The following is a 21,619-nucleotide window of genomic DNA, read 5'->3' as shown; positions in this document are numbered from 1 at the left end:
CAAGCAGTCATTTCTTGTGGAGATTCCCATGGCCTTATGCCACCCTCCTCTTGCTGCAGCGTGGAGGCACCAAGAACCCCTCAGGAGCCCGCTGCTCCCATGGCTCTTGCTGGGCAGCAGTGAAAGCGGTTTTATCAGCCCGAGAGTTATTTCTGGGACTCTTTTAAGGCCACATAACCACTGGTGCCTCTCAGCAAGAAACGTTTTGCTGTGAGTGGGAACTCGTGGATGGCACGGAGCTGGTCACAGCTCAGTTATTTCACTTTATCTTACAGTGCTCTCAGTGCACCCCTTCTTTCCAAAATGAAAATCCTGTCATTTATGCATTAATCTATGGTGCTGTTTCATGGATCCTCACAAAGGTGTTTTTTTATTCCCCTCTCCCCTTCACCCAAGTCCCCAGCTGTTGCTGTTTTGCCTTCAGCAGCATCAGCTGAATGGTGTTAACGCTGTTTCTTTGCTAGAGCAAAGACATTTCAGACTTTCTGCAGTACCTTCAGAAGGAAGGGAGGTCTGTGGGGACACTGAGACATGGGACTGTGGCAGAAATAACCCCCTGTTTCTCAGCAGCCTGCGAGGACACCTGGCCAGCTGGGACGAGTGCTCAGGGCAGCGTGTGGCTGCACCGCAGGTCAGGGCCTTCCGGCCTTAGCTACACTGCCTTGCTCTAAACCTGCCCAAAGCGTGCTTTAAACCTGCCCAAAGCATGCTTCAAACCCAGCCCTGGTGCTCGGCTGAGAGCCAGGAGGTGGGAGATCTGCCCGCAGCCCCACGCCGTGTTGTGCAGGCTGCTGCCGCCCTGCCCGGCTCCCCGGGGAGGCTCCTCGCCCGCAGGAGCGCTAGGTCAAGGTCAGTGCCTGCAGCCGCGGTTCACAGTTCAGCCCCTTTCTGCGACCTGTTTTTCTCTGCCCTCGGTTGTGTAACCTGGGAGCTGGTGAGGTACAAGCTGGCATCCTGCTGCCCGCTTTTGGGGTGTTGGTGGGGGCAGCAAGGTGGGGGCAGCATCACCTACAGCCTTCAGCGTGCCTCAGGTGTCAGTAACTCACTTCAGCCTGCCTTACGCAGGTTTTCCTAGCCTTGCTGCTGTTGGCAGGACTGCAGTGGAGAGGGATGAGCCTGCTGAGGTTATCTGGATGCGGTGATACAAAGGGGCAGGGATTTCCCCAGCTGATATCCAGACTGGAGCTGCAATGCTGATGTCCCAAGACTGCCACTTCCTTGTGAGACTATCACTGCTGAAAAGAACCATCTTTTTTCGTCGTTTGCAAGGCTGTGAAAGCACACACATACACAAACACGTATCCGGGAAGAGGCCGGGGTGAGATGCTAACGCTCACCTTCCTGCAGACGTGTGCGGAGCGGAGGTGCTGGCTCAGCCTGTGCAGCCTGCCATGGGGTACGGCAATGCAGCCACCAGCCCCTGCTGCCCAGGGGCTCCAGGCTCCTTTGGGTCAGGTCCAGCAGTGCAAAGGCTAGAGAGCTGCAGAGAGGGTGAAGGAAGAGGAGGAGGATTGCATCTGCCCTTTTTCTCTTGTACGTCTTGGCCCCATGAAACACCCCAAAGTGCGGCTGCCTGGTGAGGAGCGGGATAAATGCCAGCCGGCCAGGAGCAGCTTGTGCTGAGGTTAGACACCAACACAGAGGAAAGCATCTTCTTCATCCATCCCTCCAGGAAACAGGAATTAACTTGGGGGACTCTCCTTTCAGCCTGTTGCCAAAATCCCCTTGTTAAAATAAATATCGCCCTATGACAAAGAAAAGCACTGCATTAAGGCGAGTGTACACGACTATTCAAAGCAGCAATGGCAAAACATTAAAACTGAAAGTAACAGCGTGCTGCCCTCAGATCTGCATCGCTGGCTGTTCGCTTCTGAACCATGGGCCCCTGTGCAATGCTGGCAGCATGGGGAGGATCAGGCGGGAACGGGTGGGAGTTTTGGGGTGTACAGTGCACGCTGCCATGCACAGTGCTGGATCCGGGCACGGGACATCTCCAAGTGTTTGTAGAGACAGGTTCTGTCCTGAAACATGGAAAAAGAAGAGTGAAAAAACATTGTCCCATCAGATGACGCCTGGTCAACCAGCACGAGTTGTGAATACGTGCGGTAACCGGTCTGCTGACACGACAGAGTTTTACTTGCCAGCAAACATACCCGAAAGCTCAGGTTTCACTCTCAGCGTAATTTATCTAACAATTGCAAATAGCAAACTGATATAGCCAAAATTAAGTTGCTCCCTCAAAGACAGAAGGAAGGGAAGCTTTGTTTTCTTAATAATTTATCACAAATATTGCACTCTGCCCTTGCACAATGCAGTGTAAACTCACTTGTAATTTGTGCTGGAGGGGGAAAGTCAGCTCCATGTCTCTGCTTCATTGTAAACTTATAGTGGAAATCCTTTCTTTGCATTGATCCCATGTCTTCTATGCATTAGTAAACATTCATGACATCAATGTTAATATGGAATGAGCTTATATTGATTTATGTTAGATACTAAAAAGCAGTCATGAGACCACGATTTGCTAGTGTTATCTCAACACCTTGCGTAGAGATGTAAGGATGGTTTGGTGACATATCATCCTTGACACATGACACATAGAGGCCATGCTTCAATCAACACACCATGCCTCCAGGCAGCGTGGTGTAGCAGCCTCTGCAGGGGAAAGCCACTGCCTGCGAAACCACCTCCCTTGCAACTAGTGGTGATGGCAGTGCTACGGGGACTGCGGGAAGCAACGAACCAAGCCTGCTATTCAAAAATCAACTACAGCAAAATACAGCAAGTTTCCTGCATGATTATTGATGTTTCATTATTTGCAGACAAGTCTAAGCAAGTCGGAATCTGCTTTTGTTTTAATTATTTATTCTGCAAGTGGTTTGAGGTGTAATAATCCTAGTAGCTCTATCAGCCCTAGGTCTGGGCATAAACCTATCATAATTTGTGTCATTTCATCTTAATTCTGATGTAAATCACCTTGTTTATTTGAATTCTAGTTACCTTGATTTACTTGACCATGGTATGCCCATGCGATGTACCTTAAAACAAGTAGTGGTAGTGAGCAAATGGGGTGATGTTATAATTAATACATTTATGCCAGATGTTAAAAAAAAATAGATTATTATTTGTTTAGAAGTGGGTTCGGGCTGTTTTCATAAGCAGTAGCTGAATCTGGTTTTGCTGCAAGCAGAATCTGACTTTAGCTGTCCATTGGCAAAGAAATGGCAAATTTCATCGCTGCCCCACAAACCTCTCTTCCAAGGGGAAGGCGAGGTTGACAAACCTTTCCTGATGGTGTGACTTGTTGTCAGCTGAGTAGGAGATGCTGGTGGAGGTGCTTCTTCATACAAATGAGACTGCAAGCCCAAGCTCCCCTTCCTTCTGTTGAGGAGGTAATGCTTGGCTGTGAACTGGAGGTGCCTGTCTTGTGAAGTGTGCTCTGACTTTTGGCCATGTCAATGGTAACGAAGGGTTACCGAAATGCTGAAACTCAAAAATACAAACACAAATATCAGACCTCCAGCCCTCCCACAGGGCATTTCTAATTGTCAAGTGAATGGATGAGAAGTGTCGTGATAAATGTCATGTATCTTGTGGGTTGTTACACAACAGTGATGGGGGGGGGGGGGGGCGTGCAGAAAGGAGAAAGCAAAGCACCGTGAGAAAGCCGGGGCTGCTCATCTCTACTTGGGAAAATAACAAGCCTTTCAGTAGAAATGCCTCTAATAAATGTTGTCTGAATGAGTAGGGAGACATGGCTGGTCCCAAACATGCTGGGCAACAATCAGGGCTTTGCACCCACCAACACTTGCCCGTTGTGACCTTGTCTGGGTTCAGCGACAAACAAGCAAGAAGCAGGGCTTGGGGCTCCCCACGCTCGGGGAGCTACAGCTCTGTAGGCGCATGCAGGCTTTGATTTTGTTTGGTGACTGTGGTAAATGACAGCAGTTTTGCTAACACTGCTGCGTACCTGGCGTGGGAGTTACCATGGGCTAGTGCTGAAATTTGCAGTGTCATGGGTAGTAGTGAGTATGCGCTCTTCAAAGCCCTGCCTACTAAGGGAACTTTCAATGGTTTGACTTAAAACAAGTTTCATACTGAGGAAAATACTGTACAAGCACTTGGTTTCAGTTTAAACACAGTTTATTTTAATGTCATCTCAGGGGAGGGGGAAGGGTGGTGTTTTGTTTTGTTTTGTTTTTTACCAAAATAAGTGAAACCAAATGAAGGGTGTCTGTCTACCAGCAATGTGCTGGAGTAATTACAGGCCCTGTAGTGAGACCCAAGCAAACGTTTCTGGGGCAGTTTCTGAATTTCACCCCGTGGCTCTCTGCCTTTACCCCTGCCAGCACCTCCAGCCCGGGGACAGGCAGGGCAGCTCTGGGTGCTGCTGCACCAAACTACTGCAGCTGGTCATCGGGGTCCCTCGTGAGCATGGAGACACTGATTTCAGGTAAAGCCTGTCTGTCAGTGTGGTCAGAGGTGAGTCCCAGACACCCTGTGATATAACAGTGTATTTTTCCTCTGGGGCAAGAGCTGCAGCTGGATTCATCAGGAGGAATGGGATGTGAGGGCCTTCCTCAGGTGGGCTGCATGGGGGATTGAGCGCCAGGTGAGATGCCATCATCTCTTGCCACATTGGGTGATAACGATGCCATTGACACCTACTCCAACTCTAACCTGATCACCTCTTCTGGGTCCAGCTGGCCCTTTGAAGATACCTTCTCACCCAGTTTGCTTTTCTCCCTGGTTCCCCTGTGGTGGTACGTGCCAGAGCCTCGGGCTGGGTGCTGGGGAAGAAGGGTCTCTTGTGGGGGTACTGGTCTGGGGAGGGACAGAAAGGAACTCTGGGTCTCCTGGGAGGTGACTTGCTTCTCTTGGTACTTCAGGCCAAGGGAAACCACCCAGTTTGGAGGATTTGGTGCTGGAAAGCAGGTGAAGTGGTCAGGCTTCCAGAATCTTATTCAGGCAGGGGCAAGAAAGATGTCCCTCAGTAGTCATGGGGGTGTCCTGGCAGGCAGCGAGTCATGTGAGTCTTGAGGACAGAGATGAAATGTGAGGGTGTGTAAGGTGTGCTGGAGATGATGCCTCAGCTCTCATCTATTCCTTTCTGGGAACAGAAGGTACGTAAGTCTGTGATTTTTCCAGCTGGAGGTCTAAATTTTCTATAGGCCTTGGAGAACATCTCCCATGAGAAGGAGGAGGAGATGCCTCCAGGCTAGTCCTCTGATGCCTGCAACCATTCATGTCCTGTTGGAGGATGTTCACCGGTGTGGTGCTGCTGTTCCCTGTTGTCCTGATGGCTCTGTTTATCCAGAAGGATGAGTCTACAAACCACTTTGTAATGGACAATGTGGCTGGAGTTAGCTCTCGGTAAAACAAGGAAGGAGAGGGTTTGTGATCCCCTGCCTCTGTCGTGTGGTATTACTGTGGTGGGAAATCCCATGGGGAGAGCGGCCATAGGGCTGGGGAGCAGGGCACAGCCATCCTGCTGCCTTCTGAGGGCATTTATCCGTGCTCTGCACTGGTTCTTGCTCACAGGTTCAGAGTCTGCCCTCGTTCACACTTCCCCTTCACTCTGCAAACAGCAAAACTGAGACAATGATGATGGCAACTAAGAGAGGAAGGGCCAAGTACAATGTCAATATTGCTGACCTGCTGCATGAGGAATGAACCATGCTTGTATGTAAGTATGCACTTGTGAGAAAATCCACAAACACTTTCCTCACGTGTGATGATCCTTTTTCCCATGTACAGCATTATTTTAGCTTTGTTTTTGTTACTTCACACAAAAAACATAAATTACTGGATGTACAAAATGTCACAAAGTGAAGTAAAATCAACAGCTGAACTTCCACCTTGAGCACAGGTTTGGTCTTCCAAGCTTTGACCTAGTGTTTTTTTAATGTACAATTTTTTAATGTAACATCTTAAGATTTTCTCAATATATTTGGACTCATTCCATAATATATACAGTAACTGCTTTTCAGTGAGGTCCTAGGTATGTGAAAGATTCAAAAAATATAAGACTTTTCATCGATGGCAACTTTTAAAAAATAAAAGCTGGATTATTACTTGAAGGAGATAAAAGGCCATGAAACAGGTATTTTTACTTCAGCAAAAGAGAAGATTTTTAGCTTCTAAATATGCAGAGACACTATATCAACTATCACAAATGTGTGCTGGTGATGCAGCCAACAACACTTAATTATCAGTTCTACAGGAAAATTAGGTGAGAAAATTACTTGTCTTTTTATATTTATTTTATTTATAAAATCCCAAAGATGATGACAATTCTCTCACTACAGCATGTTAGACGTAGATGACTTGTCTGTCTTATTTTTCTCCCTTGCTGATACAGATTGATAAATTCCTGCAGTGTGCACAATTTAATTCGCGTTACTCTTTTACAAATTCGTACTGTGCCATTTTGAAGACAGCTGATCTGGTAGAGATGAAGCAGTCTCATCTTGTATATTGTCTTAGAAATGTTTGAGATGGGGGGGAAAGAAAGCTATTTGGTCCACTGTATTGACCGTCTTTGCAATGTGTGGGTCATTGTTGTTTTGTGTTGATATTTATATGTGCGTCTTGCTTTCTTCCTCTAGAAATTAATTGGGGCCTTAACCAAAATCAAGGCATGAACATGCTGGTCTTACTTGCATAGTTGGATGAGTCTTGGTAGCTTGTTTTGTGCATATTTTTGGCCCCAATGAACCAGTGAACCAGTCTAGTTTATGCTTGTAATTTTCTTTCTCATTTCCATTAAGCAACCAGCACATACACACTTGTGGGTGATAGTTTTACTTTGGTAACGTCTCTATTTATGTTGTTCCTGGGTTATACCCAGCCTGATTTTTTTTTTTTTTCCTCCAGTGCAGGGGCAAGCAAAGATCAGCAGCCACAGCTGGACAAGAGAGGCATCCCAGAGGTACTGCAAGCCTGTTTTGCTGCCGAGCATTCTGTACTGTGAAACCACAGCCCCATGGAGCAAGGGAACAACAGGAGACGCTTGCTGCTTTCAGGATTAAATCTAAATTTGACTGATGCTATTTCACCCCTTGATGATGCTTTAATATATGATTAGTTTCTTGTCCCAGATCAGGCTTTAATTCCTTCAAGCCCAGGTATGCCGTGAAACAGGAGACCGCCCAGACCTACAGTCCAATCTGTCTCTGGTCCTGAGCACTTCTGTAATGTCCTCTCTTTCTAGATGGACAGGTATCTGCTAACACACATTGAAAGCTTTTGTGCAGCCAAACATGGCTTGTTCTTAAAGGAACTCCAGAGAAGAGGACTTGTTCTATTTGTTTTGTGTTTAGAAGATAACTTAATGGCAGTGGAGGACATGTCTCAGCCTGGAAAAATACTGAAGCAGTCAGGGATGATTCCACAGGCATATTTCTTTCTGCTGAAATTGGTTTCTCTGTCCAGGGGGCAATACACAAACAGGGAGACGGGGTAACACAGGGGATGTGGAAGTAGACATTGCTGATAAAAAAAAAAAAAATGTCCTTCAAATGCCAGCCTCTGTCCTATGCTCAAAGAAGGTATCTGAGAACAACAACAGCTGCTGTGATGTTTGTATAATTTTCCTCACCCTTGAGCATCCTGGGCAACGATTCTGCATGGGTCAAAAGATAGGAAAAGGGAGGTAGAAAAGCTGGGAGAGAAATCAGTCTTTGAATATGAGGGTAAGAAATAAGCCATCAGAGACAAAACTGTTTTTAATTTTGTCTCTGATAATGTAGGACTCTGGCACGCAGCTGTCACCGTGCCTGACATAGCTGCTATGCAGAAATGTGATGGGAAAAATCTTGGGCAGAAAAATCTTACCGTCCATGTATGATGAAAGATGGAAGGGAAGAAAACAGAAGAGGGAACATGACGTCTGGGTCCCAGCAGTCTGCAAGTCTCCATCCAATATATCCTACACCGACAGTGGCTGTCCATTCACTGGTGGTAAGGGGAGGGTGCCCGTGGGAGTGTGTGGCATTTCAAGGAAAACAGATCATGAACGACATCCTTTGGAGAGTGGATTTGGTTGTCCCCTGTGTGAAATACAAATCTCTTCTGAGGCTGAGCAAGAGCATAGCATTCCCAGGGTGGAAACTGAAGTGGTTTAGAAAATGTTAGCATGTCAGTTAGAAGGAACGTGTTAATTTTCCCTTGATTTCCATCAGGTGCCAAACCATTAAGAGCATATCAGGTGGGTTAAAACTGGAAGAGGTGAGAGAAAGAGGGAGAGGGGCAAATCTGGTGAGGGAGGAAGCAGAAGAAAGCCAAGTATAAGCAACCTTCTCTCCAGGGTGCTCAGGTAGGCTCATTCATGAGCCAAGGCTGTTTCTTTATCGTTTGTTAACAAACATGCAAGCAGTAGTCTAGCTGTTGGACTCGGTACTGGTGCTAGCACTGGTGTGCCCAGCCTATTTCTGTGTTTTCTAAGAGTGCACATGCCATTGCAGCCAAAGAAATCATGCTCTCCCAGGACTCAGATCTAGCGGTGTCTAATAAAAGGCCCGACGAAGAGAAATTTCTGCAAGATTTATTTTCCCCCGGGAAATTAACCATTGTATACCAGAGCACACATAGCATATGGCTGCCTGTCCATGGGAACAGTGAATCCAGCCCCTGATTCAGCAGAATGCTGGAAGTGGTGTTTAGTTGTGATAAATGGGACACAAGAAGAGGTCTGAGGTTGTGCATGGTTTAAATGAATCAAAGCCATTTGCCAAATTTGTGCACAGACTAATCTGAAACAGAGAGATTTGTATTGTGACTCAAAGCTAATTTTTTCTTAGACAAGCACCAGATCAAAAAGTGGTAGTGAACGTGATTTCCAGATTAATTCCATTCATTTTAGGTGTGTGTTGCACTGTCTTTTTGTCTGCTGGATATCATGTGAAAATGAGAAAAGGTAGGCATACGTTGATATGCAGGACCCAGTGCACAATTGACATAGTGCAGTGAATTTTCTATTATCTTTATTATTGCTGTTATTAGATCGTCCTGCTCTGGGCACAGAATACAATAGCCATATAATTTGTAGCAGACGGTTAAGAAACTGCCAAACAATCAGCCAGATTTCTTTTCATGGCTGATCATTTACAGGTTTGATTATGCTCTAATGTCCAAATGTTCCTATCCTGGTATATCTTGCTGTCTAGGAAGGAAAGCACTCGCACTGGCTGCTACCATGGACGTACCTAATTCCTTTCTTAAAGGTAAGTCATAGCAGAGAGCCCTAGAAGAAGATTTTAACTTTTAAAAAGCAAGTCCCCTTGGTGTTTTTAAATAATTTGCTTCTTAGTTACACTGAAAATGTCCTTACTCTAAAAAATGAACTGATAAGTCATTTTTCTAAATAGCGATACTTCTGGAAAACAGAGATCTACCTGCTGGGTGTTCTATGTTCTCAGACATCACTGTGTTTCTGTTGGAGGTTCAGAAATTGGTGTGCAAATACCCAATACCCTTTTGCATTAAACCCATTAAGGTCAATAAACATTTCTCTTTAAAAAGCAATACTCCCAGATGGGAGAGCTGAAAGTCCAGCCTGCTTATCTCTTTTCAAACTGGTGAATCCTTATTACCCTTTGAAAAACTGGAATGTAAGTCAATCTCATCTGTAGCTATTGCATCCTTTGATGCAGTGTGGTTAGGGCTCATTTGTTTTCTCTCCCTTTACTCCCCAACAAATTCAGACACACTCTTTCACACTCTCACATGGTCACACTAGATTCCTTTTTTTTTTTTTGTTATTGTTGTTGTTTTACTAATATTTATCTAATATCTCTAGTATTTGCACTAATTTTCTTTTTCTCTACTTCACAGTTGTCACAGAAAACTACAGGACCACCATAGTGAACAAGAGTGACAAAGCACTGAGCTCCTGCTCCTACCGGGGAGCTTGGTGCTGGTGCCACCTGAACCAAAAGGAAGAATCAGCAGTATGATAATTTTGACAAAATGGAAGGCAGAGCTCTGGGAGATGGTGTTCTGGCCTTACTTGTAACTGGACCCTTCCTGTCACCCATTAATAAGCAGGTTTGATTTGTTTGTCATTGTGCTGTGTTTTGTTTTGGTAACAATAGTCTGGGTGGTGATAGAAACACTTCAAATGCTGGCAATGTACATCTTGCTGTAAGAGGCAGAATTATGCTTTCTTTATTATTATTATTACCATCATCAACTAAGATTCAGAACCAAATAACCAGATTTGATGGGAATTCCTCCTCTGGCTTCAGGGGGTACTGAAAATTCATGCTGTTTCAGCGGCTCTCCAGAGAAGGTTTCAGTTTATTTCCTGGCACAATGCGTTCTAGTTGGTATAGCAAGCAGTAAGCTGGCAGTGGTGGATCTTTTAATACATGCATTGCAGGAAAGAGTAAAGGACTGTAGTGCGAGAACCAAAACAGAAAATTGAGGTTTTGTGTTAAGTGTGAAAAGTAGAAATTTGTCTCTGCATTGAAAGAAGAAGTGTGGCCTGTTGGGTAGAGCAGAAACAGAGCCAGGGCAGATTTCTGCATTTGATTTCTGGCTTTGTTATTGGCTGCAGTGAGACTTCACATGTGCTCCCACCTCCTATTTTTAAGATGAGGGCTTTGCTTGCTAAAACAGTGCAAATCAATGGCTCTGCAAGAGCTTTGGCCGATAGACACAGAAAAAACTTGGGGTGTCTCCTGTCACTCATAGCAAACTGTAACTAACCTTCTTTCAAGTCACTCAGTTGAATTACTAAATGCCTGATTTAAAGAAACTAACAAGTTTTAAGCTAATTTTTAGTGTAACAACCTTTAAAAATATTGGGACCTATCCCCACACTTGCCCTTCATCCTGATTCTTTTCTGTGCTAGAATACAGTACGTGGGCAGTGCAAGGAGGAAGGAGAAGAGGAGGCTGTTCCCCCTCTCTCCTCCCTCACCCTGCAGCCAGCAGAAGAGGTGCAAACTAAACACCGGTGTGCTCTGACTCTCGGGGACCTCCTGTGCCTGGCTGATTTACGCCTGTGTGACAACTTCAGCACAAACCAGAAATCCAAAGAGAGGTGGCTGAGGAGAATTCTTTGTACATATTTTTTTCCATGTTTGACAAAATTTGAAAATGAGCTCTTTGGCAGGGAAATGTAGTTTAAATTTTGGGAAGCTTTTTTTTTTCTTAATCATAAGGGGAATCTACAGAAGGAATAAACTTCCAAAGAACAGAGGAATGTTGTTTAAGACTACGTTAATGAATTTGCTAAAAGAGAAATATGATTTTGTACAAGATGTTTTGCAGGCAGAAAATAATACATTGTATGGGACTTTCTCCAGTTTGTCATCACTGGGAAAACTTTCTCTGGAGTCAACTCACTACTGGCTAGCACCATGCCACAGAAGTTTTTGACAGGAAATTGGTGTCAAGTGCTGGCATTTTGCAACTGACATTCACTTTCCCCTAGTGTAAATGACACTGCGAGACAAGAGGACTCAACCTCAGTGAAGCCCAGCGAGTGTAACCATAATGCCTCACTGGGGCTGCTTGGCTCTGGCACAAGGTGATGGCTGTCACAGGTGTGTGATTTGGGGGATTCCAACCTCAGGGAAAATTTTTTGATAACGATACATCTGCATTGTTTGATCTGTCTGAAGGTCCATCCATCCTCTCTCTCTGGCAATGGCATAGATGCCACGCTGCAAGCAAGGAGTGCTTGAAGAGCTCCCTGCATTGCAGGAACATGCTTGACAGCCCTGTCTGGGTAGATTTTACCTGAGCTGTTCCAGGCCATCTTCTATCTCCCCAGCACTCGGTTGCAGTGCATTATCACCATTTCCTCAATTATCGCAGTTATTGTCTTTCTGCAAGTGAACAGTGAGGCAGTTGGTTAGATGATGTGAAATATATTACCATCAATATTTTTTCTTGCACTGTCAAATCTTGTGCCTGATGCTTTTCCTTTTTCTGTCGTGCTCTCATTGCTACAACTCCGGCACCTCTGCCTCGTTAGTCACAAATTTCAGGAGTGCCAGTGAGGGAAAGCTCCATGTGCAAACACACACACCCCTTTTATTTCCCCAGGGTCACAGGAAACAATAGCTTATTCCTGTTATTAACAACTGATTACAGTTTGTTTTGTTCTATTACCGCAAAAATAACTTCCAGAATTGGAGGAGCTGTACTTCTGTTTTGAAGAGAAAGCAAGTGTTGGAAGTGATGCCTTGTGATGGAGAGTTTACTCTGCTTCAAGATTTATTTTTCAGATCTCATGGGAAAGGGATATTGGCGCTAGGATTGTCCAATTCCAGGAGAACATCCTCAGTTAAAACGACATCAAGGACTGCCTGTTAATCCACAGGCTAAAACTTAAGTAAGCAGAGGCTAATGTCTCTTTACTGGTTTAATTAACAACAATTACTTCTCTAAAGATAAGGTATTTCCAGTTAAAAGCCATCTCCTTCAACTCCAGATCAGCTGAGAATAGTTCAAATTAGTTTTAGGGTAGGGTCAAAGACCAGAATTTTAGGGGTTTGAAGTTTTTTAACTGAGCAGATCGACACGTATCTGCCAGGGGAGAATCCACATCTGGGTGCAAAGAGGGAGGCTGGCATTTCCATCTGCATGAGAGGGGATTGTCTGGGGGGTTTAAACAAACGACTTAATGAGGTGTCACCAAAGCACACATCTGTCCGCTCTGGAGTATCTGAAGTCTGAGCAGCCAGCACGCAGCCCCTTTTAAGGTCACCGGCAGGGGCGTGGAACTGGAATAAACCAAAATGCAGCCTGACAGAGTAGTGCCTGACAGGCTCTGGCGGGATGTTACGGACCTTTACAACCAGGGGAAGAGGAACATTTAGAAAACAAGTGGAAATGTGCAGGAAAAAAGAACAGAGAGCAGTTTTGGTGCCAGCGTTCTGCCAGGCAGCAAGGTGGTCCTCCTGCTGAGGTGGTGCTGGCAGTGCTGGTGGGGCTGCCTGGGACAAGCTTTTGGAGATCTCCATTGAGCAGGAGAAGGGGAAGGACTCATTTCAAAAAAGTGTAAATATTTGATCTTATTTGATTTTGTTTGTTTTTGTTTGTTTGGTTGGTTGTTGTTTTGCAACAGGAGGCAGCTCCCACGGTGCCCCTCCATCCCAGCATGCAGCAAGCAAGAAATGACGGCTGGCATTGCTCCTCAGCCTGCGCTGGCAGAAGGATCCCAGTAGACAACCCACCCTGGCTTGTCTGCAGGGCAATTTGGCTACACGCAGCCAGGGAGGTTTTGGAGGGACAGAACTAAGTCCGGTGACCACAACTGCAACTCTCCTTGCCACACAGGGCAGAGACACAGGGGCCTGGTCCTCCCTGGGACACTAAGCAGCCTCCCCACCCTGCTCTGGTGGCCCAAGGTTCACAGAGATTTCTACCTGCTGCAGGAGGTGTTTCTGGAGACAGTTCTTCAAGAGGTGATCTTGAAACCTCGGGCAAAGTTCCTGATGACCTGAATAGTTATGAACCAAGCAGAGCAGGGATGAGGGCTATGGCTCTTACCCCCTAAGATTTTGATGTCTCTGGTTTATTGGCTTACTGAGAGCCCAGAGTGTTGGTTGAGGGCTCATCCTACTTTTTGATAAGGACTTGGGCCCAGTGCTTGGAAAATCCCAAGACACATAGCTCACATCACCTTAGGATTTGGTTAAAGTAGTTTCTGAAATTTGTTGCTATATCATTTTGGGGATTTACATGCTCTATTCTCCCCCTGCCCCCCTTCTCCTTGGCAGCACTGCTTACGTTGTGTGCTGCCTGATGGGTCAGGGAGGAGGCTCTGCTGTGACACCAAGGTCAGGGCTTGCAGGGTCACAAGGCCCCTTTCCACATCTTGCAGAGGTGTGGGAGTGCACAGGCTGGTATTGGTAAGCTGGAGTCATTAATGGCCCATCCATAACTCAGCTGGCCAGCCACTGGTCTCCGAAGTACTGGTTGCTTAAGGGAAAAGGAGATTGCTCCTGTTACATTTGGGATAGGGAATCTTGCCTTCATCCTGTGTCTTGGGCACTGGAATCCAGCAAATGTGAGCATCTGAGGACACAGGTTGTGATTCACGGATGCTTCAATTCAGCATCTTTGGCTGGACCAAAGTCTGCTCAGAGCACTGTGAGTTGTGCGCTCTGTACACACAGCCCTGGAGAAACCCTCACCCAGGCTGGCTGTGATGCTTAGCCTATGGGCACGTGGTCCCAGGGAAATATTTGGGGAGTCAAGGGCCTAAGGGCTTTAGACCTGTGCCCTTTTACCCTTTCCTGACCATATATTTTTGTGCTGTAAGAGCTTCAGAAAACAGCCCTGCAGAAGTTTCTTGGCCTGTTGTTTACTTCTGCCTAACTGTTTTTATCTCCTTCTCCCCAGTTGCATTAGGCAAAGCCATAGACAAATGACCACAAGTAAAACTGGCAGGATGCAGGTCTGTGGACACCTCCTGTCACCACTGGCCTGCTCTCCAGAGTGACCACAGGTTGAATTTACTCCCTGAGTGCAAACTGCAGGGGTTGTGCCAGGGACGTTGAGATGCCATGACCTGGTTTTACGTGCAGAGCTGAGCTTGCAGCATGGGCAGGCAGGGGGCTGATAAACGTGTGTATGGTAAAAGGAAAATCCGGAACCTCTTTCCCCTTCTTGTTTCATGATGCTGTTAAGCGAAAGCTGGGTGCTGGGCAGGAAAGCAGCAGCCGAATACTCCAACAAGTGGCTTGTTAGTGAGGGATGTCCTGCGGTAAGTATGGAGCAGCCTTGTCACTTCTCAGCCAACCCTCTGAGGACAATAAGGAAGGAGGACAAAATGAGTGCAGCCCTCCTGGGCCTCCCCTTAAGAGTTTAAAAGCAAAATATTGATTTTGAGTTACCCTGCTTCAACTCAGCTTCACTCTCCTGATATTTTTATTCCCTTGTAGATTTCTGACTCCATTTGTTTTTTAAAGAAATCACTGGTGAAATTGTGGTGTGTCCATGTAACATTCCTGCACCTAAAAATATGGTCAATTGACACCTTGAAGTTTTCCAGGCAACTCTAACCATTTGTGACATCTTTAGCTGCATCTCCAGTATGTTCAAAACAGATGAAGTGAATGAATTGATTTTAGCTGTATAAAACCCTTGATAAAAATCTCTTTGTGGCCATCCAGTTAGTCTCTTGATGATTTGTAGAGTATTCGCTTATGCCATGAATTTGATCCTTCCCACCTCTCCGCTTGTTTTTCAGTGAGCTTTGCTGTGGGCTCCCTGCTCCTGAATGCACTGCAGCCTCCTTCCCTGGGGTCAGGGCAAGAGCCGGAGCCAGACAATGCCATACTGACTGCTGCAGCATCACCAGGTTGGACCCAAAGCACTACGTATGCCATAACACACTATCCAAACAGCGGCTGATGGTAGAGAGAAAAAAGAAGCAACTTTGCTAGGTGTTTTGAATCACTGCAACCCTCAGTATGCCCCATAAAACCAGCAGAATTGCAGAATCCGATTCAAAGCCCCAGCAAAGTCAAAATGATTCTTTGACTGGCTTGAGGAGACAGGGGATAGACCAAAGCAGCCAAAACCTTTCCCTTTGTCCCCAGAAAACGTTTGAACATTTGCATGTAATGAAACATTCAGTAGCCCAGGGATAAATTAAGTGCAGAATCTCAATTCCTTTAATAAAATAATCTGCTAAACTGACACTTGTGTGTGGTCCAAACGAAATCCCTTTGAAGACATACGGTCTTTTCACTGTGTCCTATTCTGGCTCAAGTTCCATTATGTTAACAAACACATAAATAAATTGTTGATGGGCCTGATTGTTTTTTGGGGTTTGTTTTTTCTTAAAGGTGCCTCTGAGTATTTCCAGCCCTGGGGATTCAGGCTTGTCCAAGCACAGAACACAGTTACAACATGATAAACAAGAATTTTGGTTTCTCAGTTCCCCTTGACAAAAATGGAGGAATGAATAGAGATGGGACCCCGCTGGGTGTGGTGCTGACAGGTCTGGAGTGCTGATAATAACACATACTTCTGAAGTATGAGATATTCTTGGTTAATTAGAGAAAGACCTGAATCCAAGAAAAACAGCAAACACTTCTGCTGTTAGTAAGGGAGGAGGAAGCAGGGTGTGAGTGGGACAGCAAGGTCTGGCTTTGGCCAAGTGTTTTAAGACATGCTGAAGAGTTATGCCCACATCTGACACCCTTGGTTGACCAAACTGGTAACAACCAATTATTATTAGCTACTAATGGTAAGTTTCTGTGGAAGTAGAGGTGAGTAAAGACTCAGCCCCACCTTGTCCTGTGTTGAATAAAAAATAGAGTATTGAATAAGGAGGTGTGTGTAAGTACTGCTTTTTCCCTACAAGACCTTCCTTTTTGTCTTTTGAGTACTGTGATGATAAGGCTAAGAGCGTAACCTATAGAAATGCAGAGGAACATACATAATCTATGGGTAGCTATATCAATGTGAAAAAGCCACCTCCTCTTCCCTGCTTGTGTCATCCATGTTGCTGTTTCTGACTTGTGCACAAGTAGGTAAGACCTTGCCCTTTGCGTACCATGGGTGTAATGCTGCCGCTGAAACTGTGCGTGGGGTGAGAGTTGCTCATTCTGCTCACAGCGAGGCCTTGTGTGTGTGGACATGGTGTGCGACAGCCTGGCCACTGATGGACAGATGAAGGAGCCTTCCCCAGCATGTTAGGAGCAAGAGGAATGGCAGCTGCATGTGGATGCAGTATCTGGTCTACGCTGCATTGCAGATGAAGGCAGGATTCTCCATGGTGTCGGGGCTCCTCTTGCCCCATCACCTCCAGGGCCTGCCCCGCATTTCTGGCTGCGTGCGTGGCTTCCTGCAGAGCTGCTCTGAGCTGCACTTGTTGGGAGCCTTCTCTGCAGCCAGCAGCATGCTGAAAATCATCAAGTTGTCTCATCTTTTGCAGCATACGCTTGTTTTAAGAAGCTGAGATCGTGTCAGCAAGCGCAGCCCATCATGTTCCCCCCACCCTCCTGCTGAAATCACGGCCTGCCCCATGCTGAGCACCTGGCAGAGGTGGCCGGGGGAAAAGGGTGTTAAGGAGAGGGCCCAGCTGAGCCCAGCTCTCCTGCAGCAGTGACGGGCAGGCCTGGGGTCCCCCGCAGGGCCATAGCTGGCAGGGGACAAGAAGCAGCCACCTCAGCCCAATGGTGCGGGCCTGGTGGTGTTTGGGAGCAGGCATGCAAGTCTGGAGGGCTGATGGAGTTGTGTGTGTTGGGGTTTGTGCTGGGGGGTGCCAGTTGACTTCTGAGGCTTTTCTTTCTCTGAGCAAGCCAAAGACAGCGAGACAGATTCACTGCTTCCTGCCCCTTGTGCTGGCACCAGGAGAGTGGGGGAAGAGGGATGGGAATGGGGTGCATGAGCCCCCAATAGGCTTCCTCCCTATTTGCCCACACAGAGGAGCCTCTCCAGAGCATCCCTGAGGGTGAGGATGGGCAAGCAGCCTGCAAACCTGCCAAAAACAGGGCAGAGATGGAGCAAGGAAGTTACACCTGTGGTAAAAATCAGGATTTAACAAACTCACAGGAAGACATTTCTTGGTTAACTCGCCCTGCCTACGAAGATACCAATCTCTGTGGGCTATGAAGTCTGCAACGTTGAAAATAGTTGACAAAGTAATTTCTGAGCTGGCTGTGGTTTTCCTAGTCAGGCACTAACATAGCAAGTAACCCAACCCTTTTCTCTTCAAACATGGTAGCTTCTCAAAAGCATTTATTCTGAGAAGAAAAAAAAATGTTATTCCAAGCTACAGAAATCCAGATGGGAGAAGTGCTAATTTGAATTTACACACAGGGCATCACAACCTGTAGAGGTTAAGGAGAAGATAAGAAAATAAAACCTGTATTTTATTTTTCTAAGTACATTTATTTTCTTTTCCTAAGTAAATTACACAATCAAGTTGTCAGCACCAGAGGCAGAAGCCTCTTGATACAGCTGGTGCATGCAGAGCCAGAGAAATACCAGGAAATGGCCGCTATGTAGCCACCCAGGTCCTGCAGCAAGGCTCGTGGCCTTCAGCCGGGCTGTGCTTGCTGAGGATGCCTCCAGTGGGATGCTCCCAGGCTGGCACCATCTCAGCTTCACCTCACCTAGACCCGAACACACAAGTGGCAGCCCTGGTGGATCTCTGCCAGCCTCACCTGAGTCACCATGTCAGCCAGTCCCATGGCTGCTGAGCGATATGACGGGGAGGGAACCTTGTCATAACATTTTTTGTGTGTGTGTTTAGTCGCTGGTTTATTTTCCTGTGAATGATAGTAGCAGTTCAGCCTACAAAGCTGATGTAATCGTGAAACTTTTTTTCAGCAGTCACAGTTCAAATGTCCCTGCGTGGACGTTTTAAAGCAGACCGCCTTAACGCCAATTCGGCTATGCCCGAGACATTTACATAATCTTTTTCTTTAACTTTTTTTTTTTTTTTTTTTAACAATGCTATTACACTAAAAATTCTTTGAAAGCTTCTTACTGCAAATATTGTTTCCACTTTTCGTTTTAGTTGAAAACTGTTGCTGTTTATTAAGGTAGACTTTGCACAAAGTCTTTCATGCAGAGAAACCTGCCGCTAGCTGAATGAAGAGGCTGAGGCAAGCTTCAGCTGAACACCACTGCTCAGGGTCCACATCTTTTCAGAGGAATAAGACGCCTCTGGCAGACTCATATTTATTTGGAAGAAGTGGATGGGTAATAGGGAGCAAATTTAAAAACAACTCTGGCAAAGCCTTTGCCCAGAGCACGGGCACACAGTCCCGCTACTGCAATGTGCAAGGTTGCAGCCTGTTAGAAATGACACTGTGGTGAGAGAGGCAGGAAGGGCACCAGGGCCTGATCTCACTGCCTGTTGTGATTCTGAATTGTCAAATTTCTAACTCTTGGGGTTTACGCAAGTAAGTATGGAGGAAGAGAGGCAGCGGAGAGTCGATTGGGAGGTATAACTGCTTCTGCCCTGGGTGTTTGAGATCAAATCTGAAGAGGGAAACCAGCCTGGCCTGCGTGAGGTCCCTGCTTGCTGCTCTGCTTAGTGTCGCAAGGCTGGCACCGGTGCTGCCCCAGCCCCTGCCATGCAGAGATCTGTGTGCTGGCTGGGCCGGCCGCTGAGCTGCCCACATCAGGAAAATCTCCATTTATCTCCCTGTGCCTTAAAATGCCACAGTGGGTTGGGAGCTGCCAGCAGACCAGACCAGCATTCAGCAAATCTGGTCTTAAGGTTCTCAGTAACTGCACCAAAAGTGCGGTGGCCTTCAGTTGCCGATCTATGCACCCACTCCCCATCTCAGATTTCTTCTGAACATGCCAGCCGGTCGACATTTCACTGAGCCAGGTGCCCATGGACCCACCTGACAGAGGCACGACCGCACACCTGTGCCCAGCCTGGGTCAGCATCGCACCGCTGGCTCTGCCCATGCCGAGCACAGCACCCAGCCCTTGGTGGCCATGCCACAACCTGGCTGGCCAGGAAGGGCTCGAGGGGGTGCCTGTGAAGCCAGCGGAGGAAGTTTCTGCCCTACAGTTCTTGACTGTTTGTCACCTCCGTTGTGCTGGTGCAGCTGCAGGTGAGGATACACGCTAAACCCGGTCACTGAAGTGACCGGGGTTAAAAGTGCACTCTTTTGGGAGGGGGCAGTTATTAACCTGAGCTACCTGCCGGGTGCGATTCACAGCAAAGGCTTCCAGGTGTTCATACGGACTGAACTGAGGGGCAAAGGCCTGAGCCACACGGGCAGGAGTGCAGCCACCAGGAACAGCCACCGCAGGGACGTGGTGCAGGCCCCGTCACTTTCAAGATGCGGTCAGACAGGGTGCTGCAGCATCTCATCCAGGCTCCCTTTCCCACCAAAGTCTGGTCATGACCCAGTCATCTTTCAAGGTCCCTTCCAACCTGGGCTGTTCTATAATTTCTACGAACTGGAGATTTCATGGTCTGGTGTTGTCAATAAAGCCCATATCTTGTTGAAATACAGTCAGAGTCCTTTTGCTTCTTCACACAGCAGCTTTCTGTACCTGGCACGCTGTGCTTGGACCACAGGCCTCTCATAAGATGCAGGACCACTCTCTTTTATGTGCTTCGTATTCTTCGTCTGAGCTACGCATATCAGTTTGACTCCTTCCTCCCATGGGACAGGATTTTATTGGCTTGCAGATTACATTCGCTCTTACACAGATTTCTTGCATGCAAATCAAGAAGTTGAGAGGAAGACAATGTAATGAATATGCTAAACATGTAAAAGTGGTATATCGTTATGGTTACATTACAGTGCATTTAAAGCAGAAAACCATCAAATACAAATACCCCAAAAAGCAGCAGTTCTGCATCAAAACATAGGAACAAAAATGTGAGTTTGCAGAATTTAAAGTTCTACTGAAACGAAATGACTGTGGCTTCAAATATTTACTGAAAACAAGTGGCTGTAATCTGTGAACTTTAAAAAAAAAAAAGGAAAGAAAAGAAAAATACTTTTCCATATTTTGAACATTTCTGCCTTGTTACAGGTTCCTTCTTTAGGATGTGGAGAAAAGCACTGTTATATGGCCAGGTGGGAGGACACAGGGAGGTAGAAATTTCAAAATAAAAAAGCAAGAAATGTTAGAAAAAGGGAGTGTTTAACAACTGAGTCAAGTCAGTGGATAAAGGCATAATGACAGAATCTCAGCCACTTGGTCAATACAGCATTTCCACCTTTCTCACTGTCAAGCCTTGAACATCAAACAATGTGAGTCTATCCCCCTCTCTCTTCATCGCTGCACCCTTGCATTATAGTTTGGCTGGAATATCCTCCCGAGGGAACTGGTGTGATTTATCTCAGCTCGTCCCCCCTGTAAATAATGAGATAGCCATAACCAGAGGGTCCTGCTGGTTCTGTCTGATGGTTTTCCTGCTTCACCAAGCCACAGGAGCAAGAGGGAACAAGGCTTCTGTGCAAACACCCTTGGTGGTGTGATGCTCCAAGCATCCCTCCCATGGGAGCCAAAGGAAGAGCCAGGCTGGTAACTGGGCTCTGGGGAAGGCGGGCAGCACCCTGCTGAGCCCACGCTGCTGAGCACCTGGGTGTGGACCTCCAGGGAAGCCTCTGCTCTGAGGCTGAGGACTGTTTCTGTTCATGTTGGAGCCTCAGCTCTTCAGAAGAGCCTCTGGGGAATGATGGCTCTGGCCTTGCTGACTTGCCAGGTGTCACTGCCTTTTCTCCCATCTTCTTAGTGCCTTCTTTTCTCTTCTCCCAGCCTTCCAGGGGAGCCAAAGGAAAAGGGAAGGAGGGCTGTTAAATACCACATCCCTTAAGACAGCTTCCATTTTAAGCTTTCTCTGGCATCAGTGGTAAAATAGTTCTCTACAACACAGTGTATCTCACCAAGAAACCCAATTCTGATTCATACGCATTTTGTGTCCTTTTTAGAGATAACTTCTAATTCATTAAAATAAAATTGTACAAATATTAAAATCACTTGAAAGGCAATGATATTGAATGGAACTTAGAAAAAGTAGCAACCCAGCCCTTTGTTCACTGCAGCCCCTCAAACAGAGGTGAGGCACAGATTATTGCTTTTTCTTGCTCTCTTTTTTTTTTTTTTTTAATCTTTCCCCTCAACACATGCCTATTCATTTTTTGTTTCTGTGAAACTGGGTCTT

The 21,619-nt window shown here is 46.4% G+C and overlaps 2 long non-coding RNA genes across 2 annotated transcripts; both read left to right on the top strand.

Annotated features, from left to right (window-relative positions):
- Positions 1–222: 222 nt before the first annotated feature.
- On the top strand, positions 223–3,381 carry LOC106030308 (uncharacterized). The gene is made up of 2 exons (XR_001203670.3): positions 223–849; positions 1,066–3,381. It is a non-coding gene; the product is annotated as an uncharacterized lncRNA (long non-coding RNA).
- A 1,217-nt stretch (positions 3,382–4,598) lies between these two features.
- Positions 4,599–13,623, top strand: LOC106030307 (uncharacterized). Its single transcript, XR_007168044.2, has 7 exons — positions 4,599–4,932; positions 5,539–5,683; positions 6,874–9,221; positions 9,832–10,044; positions 11,438–11,549; positions 12,237–12,343; positions 13,079–13,623. It is a non-coding gene; the product is annotated as an uncharacterized lncRNA (long non-coding RNA).
- Positions 13,624–21,619: the final 7,996 nt, after the last annotated feature.

This window comes from Anser cygnoides, chromosome 2 (assembly GCF_040182565.1).
Source record: "Anser cygnoides isolate HZ-2024a breed goose chromosome 2, Taihu_goose_T2T_genome, whole genome shotgun sequence".
NCBI classification, from domain to species: Eukaryota; Metazoa; Chordata; class Aves; order Anseriformes; family Anatidae; genus Anser; species Anser cygnoides.
The sequence above is the reverse complement of the archived record's forward strand: the minus strand, read 5'-3'. Positions and strand labels throughout refer to the sequence as shown.